The sequence below is a fragment of the Micromys minutus genome (genome assembly GCF_963924665.1).
Source record: "Micromys minutus genome assembly, chromosome: 9".
Lineage (NCBI taxonomy): Eukaryota > Metazoa > Chordata > Mammalia > Rodentia > Muridae > Micromys > Micromys minutus.
In genome coordinates this window covers 49532383-49546166 of record NC_137978.1, presented here as the reverse complement: position 1 = coordinate 49546166, position 13784 = coordinate 49532383, and the positions used below count along the sequence as shown (strand labels likewise).

Genomic DNA, 13784 nt, shown 5'->3' with positions numbered 1-13784 from the left:
AAAAGTTCCCAGAATTCCAAGTGTCACACAATTGCAAAAGCTGGCAAATTCACATCCCCACATCCTGCCTCCCCAGAGTACAAGTCAGATCATAGTCAACTACTGTGAACAACATGAAGCAAGCCCCTGTCCCATTCCTGGAATGAAAACAGTTTTGTTTAAGAAGCAAGAATTCTGGGTCTGGAGAGATTAAAAGCACTGACTGCTCTTCCAGAGGTTCTGAGTTCAATTCCCAGCAACCACATGGTGGCTCCCAACCATCTGTAATGGGATACGATGCCCTCTTCTGGTGTGTCTGAAGACAGCGACAGTGTACTTGTATATAATAAAATCTTTTTTTTAAAAAAAAGAAGCATAAATTCTAGGATTCTCATTACATTTTCCCCTCTCTGTGCTTAAGCTATCAATTGTGCTGTGTCACGGGAAATTCGGGACACAGACATTTTCACTGATATATGCACACTTGGGTTCAGTGGCCAAGGTTTTCAGGAGACTTCTGCTCCTAACCTTTAACAGTTTTGATGATATCCACAGATAATATCCTGTAGAAATATGAAAAAACACATTCCCAACAAACGTGTGGCTTCAATTCTGATGTTATAATATCCTCATTGTATACAGGCTGACTGAGTTCCACATTTTTTTCCCTATAACCCAGTGTCTCTTGGGTGCTGTTGTTCCTTTCTCATTAACGTTCAAAAAACTTAAATTTAACAGAGCACTATTTAGTCCCTGGGAATCTTTATTTTGTTTTGAAGCACTTCCTTTAAGGTGTGACTAGATCTTTCTACAACTGGCTGTCCTGTGGGACTGTGTGGTATACCCATAATGCGCTTTTTATTGTAACGTGAAGAACTGCCTCATCTTTCTGGAGACATATTCAGTCTTAATTTGTACAGGTAACCCCATAATAGCTATTACTTCCAGTAAATGTGTAATTACAGAATCAGCTTTTGAGAACCCAAAACCCTAAATATGAAACTCAATGATGTGGTATACAAACTTTAGTTTCTTTTTCCCTGCCGCCGCCAACTTGCCCGGAGATGGAAGCTCAGGAGATCTGATGCCCTCTTCTATCGTGCAGGTAGGTGTACATGCAGATAGAGCACTCACAGATATAAAATAAATAAATCTTAAGAAGAGTTTGCACCTGACTTCCTCTGGTCTGTACCTTTTGTGGTTGAATATTTTTTTTTGGCTGACTTATTTCATAACCCAAATAGTTAATAGAATCTCCTCTCATGGCTATTAGGGAGCCTGCAGGTCTTCCTAGAAAGTCGCAAGCCTATGTTAGAAAGTCGCCCCGTGATCGCGCCACCTGGGGTTTTCCTGTTTCTTTTTTCTCCACTTATGTCCAAAGCTTCCAGCAGCCCATAGAAACATGACCACCAATATGGTCCCCTTGCACCCACACTGGCCCAGGCACCTGAGACTGGACAACTTCGTGTCTAATGACCTCCCGACTTGGCATATCCTGGGTGGCCTATTCTCCATCTCTGGGGTCCTAATTGTGATCACATGGCTGTTGTCTAGCCAAGCTTCTGTTGTCCCACTTGGAACTGGGTGTCGACTGGCCCTGTGCTGGTTTGCTGTGTGTACATTCATTCACCTTGTGATTGAGGGCTGGTTCTCTTTCTACCGTGAAATCCTTCTCGAAGACCAAGCCTTCTTATCCCAACTCTGGAAAGAGTATTCCAAGGGAGACAGCCGATATATCCTGAGCGATGGCTTCGTCGTCTCTATGGAGACTGTCACAGCTTGTCTCTGGGGACCACTCAGCCTATGGGTAGTGATTGACTTCCTCCACCATCAACCCTTACGTGTTGTCCTACAGCTTGTGGTGTCTGTGGGCCACATAATACGGGGATGTGCTGTACTTCCTGACAGAGCTACGTGACGAATTCCAGCATGGGGCAGCTAGGCCACCCCGTTTATTTCTGGTTCTACTTTGTTTCATGAATGCCATATGGTTGGTGGTGCGAGGCATCCCTGTGTTTGATGCCATAAAGCATTTCACTAATGTCCAGAGCGTGCTGGACAGCAAAGTCATGAAAACCAAGAGCAAGCATAACTAAAGAGTCAGAGAGTGGGCTGGAACCTTGCAGAGGAGGCACTCTCTCCATTTATCAGAAGACTTGAATCCTCATCCTCCTCATCTTCATCCTCGATCAGGTTGGAGGGTCAGAACTGTCAGATTTGTCACACTCAGGCCTGATGAGTAAGCACACAAAGGGCCAGAGTCAGAAAAGGTAGGGAACACATGGAGCTACTACCAGGAACTGTGGAAGAGAAGGCGGGAAGTCCGTGATGATGGAATGTCCAAAACCAGGAAATAAAACATCTTCAACTATAAAAAAGAAAAAAAAAGAATCTCTCGTAGTTTTCAGGAGCAATTTGTAGACCCTATCATGGCAGAATTCTCTGCGTTTTCTTTTAAGAATTATTTATTACATATAAATACACGGTCACTGTCTTCAGACACACCAGAAGAGGGCACCAGATCTCATTACAGATGGTTGTGAACCATCATGTGGTTGCTGGGATTTGAACTCAGGTCCTCTGGAAGAAGAGTCTGTGCTCTTAACCGCTGAGCCATCTCTCCAGCCTTCTTTGTGTTTTCTTAAACATTTTATCTAAAATATCTGCATTATTATGAGCCAACAAAATTACCCATGTAATTATGATGGATTGAGTCAATTGCCTGTGAGTTATTTCTAGCAGTTGTTACACAAAATGTTGATATAAAGGTGGACTATTTAACATTCCCTATGGAAGAATTCTCCACTGATACCTTTTTACAGGTGGAGCATTATTGTAAGTAGGTACTGTGAAAGCAAACCTTTCCCTAACTTGTTCTTGCAAGGAGATAGTTTTTTAAAAAGCAGTTTCTTAAACCAATTGCTATCAGAAGCCATGCCTTAGGTAATAAAGAAGGTAGAGAGCAGGGCTGGAGAGATGGCTCAGTGGTTAAGAGCACTGAGTGCTCTTCCAGAGGTCCTGAGTTCAATTCCCAGCAAACTTATGGTTGTTCACAACCATCTGTAATGGGATCTGATACCCTGTTCTGGTGTGTCTGAAGACAGTGACAGTGTACTCATATATAATAAATAAATAAATCTTAAAAAAAAAAAGTAGAGAAATTTTAGGTTGTAAAGGACCCGATGGTTGAATTACTCTATTCACCGTTGAAGAGACACCATGACCCAGACAACTCTTAAAACATCTAACTGGTTCTATCCATTATTATCATGGTGGGAAGCAGGGCAGCACACAGGCAGACTTGGTGCTGGAGGAGCCCAGAGTTCTACATCTTGATTTAAAGGTAGCCGGGAAGAGACTGTCTTCCACACTGAGGGAAGCCTGAGCATAGGAGACCTCAAAGCCCACCTACACAGTGGCACACTTCCTCCCACAAGGTGACACCTCCTAATACTATGACCAAGCATTCAACACATGACGCTATGGTGGCCAAACCTATCAAACCTTTACAACACTCTTAAGTCTGTCAACGTCCTCCTTCTCCCTGATTGCATTTTTATAACAAGCACAGGGGAATTCTATGAGCTGGTAAACTCTTCTATACGTTGAACCTCCAGCTGCTCTTGCACCAGATGCTCAAATGCCAGTGGTTTTTCTTTAGTTAGGGCCATTGTTACACCCACACTGATTTCTCAGTCAGTCATAAGGAGAGGGCTGTTGGTATTACAACATTGGCTCCTCATATTTGAAAACTCAATCCGGGTGATGTCCTGTGTTTGGACAATTGGTAAGCCAGGGATTGTGTTTTTTTTTTTTTTTTTTTTTAAGATTTATTTATTTTTATTTATATGAGTACACCATAGCTGTCTTCAGACACACCAGGAAAGAGCATCGGACCCCATTACAGATGGTTGTGAGCCACCCATGTGGTTGCTGGGATTTGAACTCAGGACCTCTGGAAGAGCAGCCAGTGCTCTTAACCACTGAGCCATCTCTCCAGCCCCTGGGATTGTTTTTAATGACATATATCAATACTTTCCTTGAGGCGCGCCTACTATTTCACCCCTTATTCCATCATTGCTGTCTCTGGGATTTCAGAAAGGTTAATCTGGACACCCCACTATTTTAAAAGATCCCTTCCACAGAAAGTCATGGGTATGTAAGCCATGTATTAACTTTCCTATTTGACCCTTTGGTCCTACACATTTGATCTACCTCATACTTGGCTTTATCTGAGGTAACTTCCTGAGTCCTAGAAACTGTATAAACCTTTTGAAGTGGCCATTCTGAATTCCACCTTCTTTCGTCAAATGATAGTTATATTAATTCCTGTATCCACCAAACATTCTCTTTCAATACTATTTACTTGCAATTTTAATTTTGGCCTCTGATCATAAACTACTGTTTGCCACAACACACATTTTCCAGTATTTCCAAACCCTCCTGTTCTGACTGCTGGAGCAGCTTTGCCTTTGGTACAGGGAAACAGTAGCAGCTGAACAATCTTATCACCTGCACTAAACGGCATCTCTCTTTTTACATAGGCAACACTTTTAACTTCTTTGAAATCTTCATCTACAAATCTCGGATGCACATGAATTCTTGGGAAGTCAATCCACTCTCAAGATCATCCTTACTGTCTCTGAGGGCAAATGACCATAAACTCCAGGAGCCATTTCATAACATTAAAATTTGGGGGGTGGGGTAGTGTAAGATGTTCTTCTATGGGCAAGTCTGGGACTCTTTCTGCTGCAGGGCGCCTGACGGAATCCTCTGTGCGGCTCGGTGCCGTCTAGGTCCCGGTTATCTCAGAGTGTCTCCTTTCTTTGAGTCTCCCTAACTGTTTAAGTAGAGAAATGTCACAGTTCATCTTTAAAATCCACCGGACTTCCCTGCCCCCTCATACACACACACACACACACACACACACACACAAACACAAAACAGTTGTGTAGCTTGGTGTTTCTGTGGGACTCCTAATAGAGAGAGCAGGGGGTAGGACTGTCTCTGATTCTTTGCCTGCTTTTGGGACCCTTGTCTTCCTACTGCTTTGCCTTGTCCTGCCTTATATGAGGGGAGGCACCTAATCTTATTGCAACTGGATATGACATGTTTGGATGATATTCCTGGGAGGCCTGCTCTTTTCTGAAGGGAAACAGAGGAGTGGATGGGGGCTGGGGAGGCGGGGGATAGAGGAGGTGGGCTGGGTGGGGAGAAACTGCAGTCGGATGTAATATGAGAGAATACATTAAAAAAAAAAAAAAGCAATACAAGGGGTTTGGCATGAATGTGTCCTCTTCCCCTCCCCCACTAGTTCTAAAGCTGAAATCCTCAAATCCAGCGTGATGGTGTTAGGGGGCAGGGCCTTTGAGGTAACTAGGTCATGAGGGCTTCAGCTTTGTGGAGAGGATATTCCCTGTCTAAGCCTGGTGTGCTGGCCCACGCTTGTAATCCCAGCCCTCAGAAGGCCGAGGACTGTGAATTCAGACCAGCCTGGGCTGCGTGACACCATATCTAAACTTTTTAAAAAATTATTATCTCTCTCTCTCTCTCTCTCTCTCTCTCTCTCTCTCTCTCTCTCTCTCTCTCTCTCTCTCGTCTTTTTAATTTATGATTGATTCACAAAGGGCGATTCTGGTTCCTTCTCTGGCAATTCTTTCCTGGATCCTCTGCTTAGCAAAATGAAACCTACAGTGGAACCAGCATCCTAAAGTCACCAGGATGAATCCTCTCCAACATCACAGGATCTTCTAATTCTACTGGTCACCAAGAAATGTCCCAGGCCAGTCACAATAGATGCTAAGGAGCCAGAGTATAGATTCTCGAGCGCATGGAGTGTTCTCAACATCTAAGATACCTAGGAGCTTGAAGGGCTTTTTCTCCGGCTTGTGGTACTCCGGGGCGGCAGCCATTGGGGCCGGTCGTCCTAAAATTCGTGAAAAGTATTGCATCGGAGTTTGCAGCGGACAGCGCTCGCTGTGTGTAGCTCTCGCCTGCAGCGCCAACGGTCAGGGATGGAAAGTTGCTCATCACGTGCCTGGGGGTTGGGGGACTACTGTCACTCCACTACTGTTTAAGGAACTGTGCAGTGGAGGCTGGAGACATAGTTCTGAGGACTGGGGTTCAGATCCCCAAAACTCCGTGTAAAAAGCCAGGGCAGCTGCACCTGTAACCGCCGCACGGTGGGGGTACCAGAGAGCCTAGCTCCCCGGACCCAGAGAGACTCTGTGTGGGAGGAACGGGGAGGGACCAGCAGAACAGAACACCGGAGGTCCTCCTCAGGCCTCCACAAACACAACTCAAATGAAAACAAGAAAAGTTGGAACCCCCCCCCCCAACCCAAGCCAGAGTAGAGTCCCCCAGCCTGGAATCCAGCTCTTGAGTGGGGAACTCGCAGGAACATTACAGAGCCAGCCTGGGCAACAGACGAACAAAAAAGAAAAAGAACCAATTAGCAGAACACCTGTGATTTCATACTTCTTGTTGACTGTTAATTATTGCTATATCCTGATGTATTAGGGTTCTCTAGAGTCACAGAACTTAGGGGTAGTCTCTATATAGTAAGAGAATTTGTTGATGACTTAGAATCTGTAGTCCAAATCCCCAACAATGGTCAGCAGCAGCTGTGAATAGAAGTCAGAGGATCTAGCAGATGCTCAGTCCCACAAGGCAAGCAGGCCAAGAAAGAGTCTTCCTTTTTCCAATGTCCTTATGTACTCCCGCAGAAGGTGTGTCCCAGATTAAAGGTGTGTACCACCAGGCCTGGATCTAGGACTTACTTTGTCCCAGATGACTTGAACTCAGATATCTCCTTGCCTTAGTGTCCTGGGATTCATAGTCACTATGCCTCAAGTTCTCCATGCCAAGATCCAGGTGAGAAACTTGCATCTCCCAGCCTCAAGATCAGGATCACAGGTGAGCCTTCCAATTCTGGATTGTAGTTTACTCTAGATATAGTCAAGTTGACAACCAGGAATAGCCACTACATCTTATATGCCACAAAAAAAAAAAAAAAAAAAAAAAAAAAAATCAAAAGCAACAAAATCTTAACAGTCTTCTCCTTCTCCTCCTCTCCTTTTTTTTTTTTTCTTTTTTGGTTTTAGTTTTGGGGTTGTGGTTGTTTTGTTTGCTTGTTGTTTTTGTTTTTTGAGACAGGGTTTTCTCTGTGTAGCCCTGGCTGTTTTGAAACTCTCTCTGTAGACCAGGCTGGCCTCCAACTCAGAGATCCTCCTGCCTCTGCCTCCCCAGTGCTAGAATTAAAACTGTGCACCACCACATCTGGTTCTTACCTCCAAGCTGTAGAGATGCTCTTCTAGAAACCCGAGGTTCATTCCCACCACCTACATGGGGTTCATAACTGCCTATAATGCCAGATCTAGGGGATCCATTGCCCTCTTCTGGTCTCCATGAGCACCAGGATGTATGCACAGATATACATTCAAGCAAAACACCCATACACATAAGAATAAAACGTTAAAAACAGTTTCCATTCTCTAGTTTCACTGAGAAGAAAGAAAAAGATGGACCCCGACTTGGCTGCTTCTTTTTAAAAAGATTTGTTTAATGTATGTGAGTACACTGTAACTGTCTTCAGACACATCAGAAGAGGGCATCAGACCCCATTACAGATGGTTGTGAGCCACCATGTGGTTGCTGGGAATTGACCTCAGTACCTCTGAAAGAGCAGTCAGTGCTCTTAACCACTGAGCTACCTCTCCAGCTCCAACTTGACCGCTCCTTAAAGTCAAAAATGTTTACAGTGGACCCTAGGGATGGGAGAAAGAAGAAGTTTGCAAACATTTCTTATCCATTCCAGAGCAGTCCTAAGGTCCTTAAGAATTCCCATTTGGTCTAGTGACATGGTTCAGCAGATATGAAGTGCTTGTTGCCAAGCTGAGACCTTGCTGACAGCTTGAGTTTTATTCCTGGAACCCATGTAGTAGAAGGAGGAAGCACGTTCAGCCGGTTGTCAGGTTTCCTCTGAATCCACGTATACACAGTGCTATTTCCTCCATAAATAAATGTTTGTACTAGACACTCCTACAAGACAAGAAGGAAGACAAGGGTCTTTGTTGCTTTTCTGTTGCCATGAGAAGACACCATGACCAAGACAACTTACAGAAGGAAGAGTATTTGGAGCTCACAGCTTCAGAGGGGTCAGTCCATGATCACCATAACAGGGAGTATGGCATCAGGCAGACATGGCACTGGAGCAGTAGCTGGGGGCTTACATCTTAATCCACGGACACATAAAGCAGAAAGCTAACTAGGAATGGGCATGTAGGGCTGGAGAGATGGCTCAGTGGTTAAGAGCACTGACTGCTCTTCCAGAGGTCCTGAGTTCAAATCCCAGCAACCACATGGTGGCTCACAACCATCTGTAATGAGACCTGATGTCCTCTTCTGGTGTGTCTGAAGACAGCTACAGTGTACTTATATGTAATAAATAAATTAATTTAAAAAAAAAGGAATGGGCGTGTATTTTTGAAACCTCCAAGCCCACCCCCAGTGATATATCTCCTCAAACAAGGACACACCTTTGAATCCTTCCCAAACAGCTCCACCTATTGGGAATCAAACTACATGAGGCCATGGGGCCTTATGGAGTAGAGTCATTCAAACTACCACATGAAGCCTCTCCTCCCTCGCTTGTTTTTGTTCGTGGTTTTTATCACAGGATTAGAAAAATGAACCAGACAACAGTCAAATAACAAGCTCCTTATCTTCAGTATTATGTGACATGTGTGCCTGTATGACAGCCACCTCTGAGTTGGCCTCTCCTGAGCTCTGCTACCTTTATGATGCAGTTTCCTCACACACTGAATGAACATGTCTGCCCCATGGAACCATGGGACACTTCAGACCTGACAGTGTGGGATGACTAAGCTTAGCTCATAAAAGACACTGTGGCTTCTACCTTGCCTTGACTTGGATCACTTGCTCTAGTGACAGCCAGCGACTGTCAGATCATGGGTCCACTTGGAAAGGAAGCTAGGCTTGCACAAACTTGCTCTTCACCTGAGTCTTCTACCTTGGACCTTTAAGCCACTTCAGGCTCCTGAGAGACCCCAAGTCAGAAGCCACCCAAGGAAGCCATGCCCAAATTCTTGACTCAGAAACTGTGAGATAATAATTCTTAATTGTTGTTTGAGGCCATTAACTGGGGTGTTATATAACAAAGGAGACCCAGTTTTAACAAAGAGAAGTGGGCAGAGCCCAGGTATTTTTATAGCCTAAGAAACAAAGTCTGTCTTTCCATCTTTGAATTTGGACTCATCTACAAAACCGGTTTTGACTAGGGAATCATCATACACAAACCACAGAAGCAGAGGGTTAAAAAGTATGGCAGGCTATCCCTGGGAGCCCAGTACATAGAAGGTGGAGGTAAGAGGATTGAGTTGAAGAGGCTAACCTGGGTTATCTAATGAGAGTCATTAGATATAAAATACAAAACAAATACCAACCAGACTACAAATCAGGCTAAAAACCTGGTTCACGATCAGAAATGCTTGCCACCAAATTTGATGACTACGTTAGATTCCCCAGGACCTACATGGTGGAAAGGGAGAACAGACTCCTATGAGTTATACACACACACACACACACACACACACACACACACACACGCATACGTGCGTGAGCACACACACACACACTTTAAAAACGAAAAATGTGATCCTGGAAATGTGGTGTTTATCATCTTGTATCTAAGCTCACATCCCCCCTGCTAGCGATGTGGGTCCCAATCATCCCAGATGACAGCCAGCATAACTAGACTACCAGGTAAGCCCAGACTTTCGACACTTAAGGCTGCAGCCCAGGAAAGAGCTACCCAGCTAATCACAGATCGGAGAGACAATGATGTTTAAAGCTATGATCTGTGTGAGTGTTCATGCCTCTAGCTAATTGACTCAACACAATGACTTCCGCGTGTCTCACCTTTCTCCCCTGCAGGGTGTTCTGGAAGGATGTGTTTCATTCAGGATTACTATTGGATGACCACAAAACTGGGTCACTTCCTAACCTTGTGTGGACTCGGACAGCTTAATTCACCCCTTTCGGCCTCCATTTTCATTATCTTCAAATTGAACATCACCTTAACTTAGAGTCTCTCCCTCAAAGTTCATGGAAGCTGGCTCCCTGGGTAAAATGTTTGCTGCACACAAGTAGAATCCTTGTTTAGATTCCAACACCTATGTAAAAGCTGGGCTTTAGGGCATGTGTCTGTGGCCCAGTGCTAGGGGCTGTGGTGTCATGAGGATTCTCTTGGAAGTCATGGCCAGCCTGCTTTTGCTGAAAGAGTATACTTCAAGTCCAATGAGAGACCCTGTCTTTTTTTTTTTTCTTAATATTTATTTATTTTATGTATGTGAGTACACCATAGCAGTCGTCAGACCCACCAGAAGAGGGCATCAGATCCCATTACAGATGGTTGTGAGCCACCACATGGTTGCTGGGAATTGAACTCAGCACCTCTGGAAGAGCAGTAAGTGTACTTAACCGCTGAGCCATCTCTCCAGCCCCTAAGACCCTGTCTTAAAAAACAAAAAACTAGAGAGATGTACTAGCAGTTTTACCACATGCTGCTCAGCTGTAGGAATCCATGTTTAGTTCCCAGAAACCATATTAGGTGCTCACAACTATTATTCCAGTTCTAAGGGATCTGAAGCTTTTCTTTCTGTTTTCCGCAGGCACCTGCACTCATGTGTACATATGTACTGTCCTGCCTCCCATCCCCCACCCCCTTGATGGTTGGTATATGCTCGGCCCAGGAAGTGGTACTATTAGGAGGTGTGGCCTGTTGGAGTAGGTGTGTTACTGTGGGTGTGGCCTTTAAGACCCTCATCCCTCATCCTAGCTGCCTGGAACTCAGTCTTCCACTAGCAGCCTTCAGATGAAGATGTAGAACTCTCAGCTCCTCCTGTACCATGCCTGCCTGGATGCTTCTATTTTCCTGCCTTGATGATACTGGATTGAACTTCTGAACCTGTAAGCCAGCCCCAATTAAATGTTGTCTTTTATAAGACTTGCCTTGGTCATAGTGTCTGTTCACAACAGTAAAACCCTAACTAAGATAGAAGTTGGTTCCAGGAGTCGGGTATTGCTGTGATAGGATTGACCATGATTTTCTTTGGAGGAATGTGGATTTTGGGACTTTGATTTGGAAAGCACTGGAATGCTTTAATGGGGTTTAATGGGCTATCCTAGAAGGGATATGGAAGACTTTGATACTGAGAGTGATTTGAACTGTGCTAACCTGGTCCAAAACAGTTCAGTGAAGAAGAATTTCAGTATTTGGCCTAGAGACAGTTTTTGTGGTATTTGGGAGGGGGGATGTGGCTGTTTTTTGCCATTGTCTGAGGGTTATGTCTGAGGCTAAGATGAAGAGATTTAGATGAATTGCTTTGAAAAAAGAAGGTCTCAAAACAGCCTGGTCTTAATTCTTTTGTGTGGTTACTAAAGTTCACTCTCATGAAGAACATTTTAATGAAAAGGAGCAAGTTGAGAAAAGAAAAATACAAAATATATGGTGTGAGTATAAAAGGGACACCAGGAAGTGAAGTGGAGCTGAATCCTGTGTTCGAGGATATTAAATTGAATGAAGGGAATTGGGGCAAGATCCCACCCAGCTAAGTTTAGGTCCAGGAACCTTAGTATGAACTTTTACTCCCAGGAGGCAAAGACAAGAAGATCTCTGAGTTCAAAGCCAGACTAGAACAGAGCAAGTTCTAGGTGAAGAAAAACTTAAATTCAGGCTTGGAGGACCACACCTTTAATCACATGTTTAGGAGATAGGCAGGTAGATCTCTGAGTTCAAAGTCAGTCTACAGATGAAGTTCCAGAACAACCAAGCTTAGGCAGTTAACCAGTTGGAAAACAGAAAGTTGGTGATAATGTAACATAACGGGGGTGAGAGGATAGTCCAGCTCCTGCAAGCAGCAGAACTTGGCAGCTTTGGCCATGTGGCTCTGGCTTTATAGTCAAGAGGAGGAGACCACTGGGACAGTTGATGCTGGTTAGCTGGAGCTAAGAAATTAGTGGTGATTAAGAAGAGACCAGTAGGGACTAGAGAGATGGCTCAGTGGTTAAGAGAACTGCCTGCTCTTCTAGAGGTCCTGAGTTCAATTCACAGCAACCACATGGTGGCTCACAACCATCTGTAATAAGATTTGATGTCCTCTTCTGGTGTGTCTGAAGACAGCTACAGTGTATTCGTGTATATATTCTTTGAAAAAAAAAGACTTATCTTGGTCATGGTGTCTGTTCACAGCAGTAAAACTCTAAGACACTCCACACAAAAATTTTTAAAAATCTACAAAAAGAATGGGAGGGATGGGAGGGCTTAATAGAGATGGACCCCCAAAGTCAACTTCTGTCCTCCACATTGGCCATTGGCACAAATGGTTAAATGAATCTGCACACATACACACACACACACACACACAATCACACACACAAACACTCACACACACATACACACAAGCACACACACACAAACACACACATACAGACACAAACACACACATAAACACACATACACACACATACACAAACACACATACACACACACAAACACACACCACTGCCTGCAGGAAGAACTGTATAATGTACTTTCTGCCTATACACAGCTGCCCACAGGAGGAATTGTGTAATATACTTAGGAAAATGTTAGAGACCTCGATGGGAGAACAGGAATAATTCATGACCTTGAGCTGTTCTGAAGAAGAATGGAGCTTGCCCATTAATTAAAATAGCATATAAAATATTTCTGAATGAACATATTTGGGGTTGTTCTTTACCAACCTAGTTTTGGGACTCCCAAGCCAACTGTGAGGGGAAAGGAATTTTCAGAAATGCCAATAATTTCCTCAGCCCCCTCTGAGTCTCTCCTCTGGATAAAGGAAGGAGGAAGTAAGTGCTTTACTTTGAAGACAAAATCATTTCAGCCATAAAGTATGACTTTCAGGTTTTTAAAAAAGATTTATTTATTTTATGTATATGAGTACACTGTCACTGCCTTCAGACACACTAGAAGAGGGCATTAGATCCCATTATAGATGGTTGTGAGCCACCATGTAGTTGCTGGGAATTGAACTCAGGACCTTTGGAAGAGCAGTCAGTGCTCTTAATCGCTGAGCCATCTCTCCAGCCCTGACTTTCAGTTCTTTTGACTTCCATCCACAATATGAACGTCTTTCCATGTGAACACAGTACTCAGAATAGAAATGAAAGGTTCTTGAAGTATCAGATGGGATGGCAGCCCGAGGACTGGGGTGTTAGACAAGGCTGGCTTCAAACTATAAAATCATTCTGCCTCTGCATCCTGAGTGCTAGGAGTAAAGGTGTGTGTGCCTTACATGTTGAGTTCTTGAATCCCAGTCTTCACCAGTCTTATTCAGTGGAACTAATAATCAGATACTATCCTGCCTACGGAACAGAGGCAAAGGTCTCAGAAGAGGAAAAAAAAAAAAAACTTTTCAGGGGCAGATCCAGCATTGCACCCCAGGTCTGGTGGTGACTGTAGCCTTCTATCAAGAAAGTTGCTGTCGGCTGTGGAGATGACTGAGTGGCTAAGAGAGCTTGCTGTGAAAGCACAGAGTTCAAATCCCTAGCAGGCATGTAAAAGTCAAGCACTGCCCTAAGTTGCAGCAAGCCCAGCTTTAAAGGGTGGAGCCCAGGAATTTGCTGGCCAGTTAGCCTAGTCTAAATGGTGAGCCTCAGGTACAGTGAGAGACTCCATCAAAAGAGAGGATGCTGAGCAGGAAGGCCCATGCCCTTAATCCCAGGGCTCCGGGGGCAGAGGC

The 13784-nt window shown here is 44.2% G+C and overlaps 1 pseudogene across 1 annotated transcript; it reads left to right on the top strand.

Moving 5' to 3' along the window:
* The first annotated feature begins 1375 nt into the window (after window positions 1-1375).
* LOC308424803 (3-beta-hydroxysteroid-Delta(8),Delta(7)-isomerase-like) lies at window positions 1376-2075 on the top strand (annotated as a pseudogene). The gene has a single exon. The product of its transcript is annotated as a 3-beta-hydroxysteroid-Delta(8),Delta(7)-isomerase-like (transcript).
* The last annotated feature ends 11709 nt before the right edge of the window (window positions 2076-13784 follow it).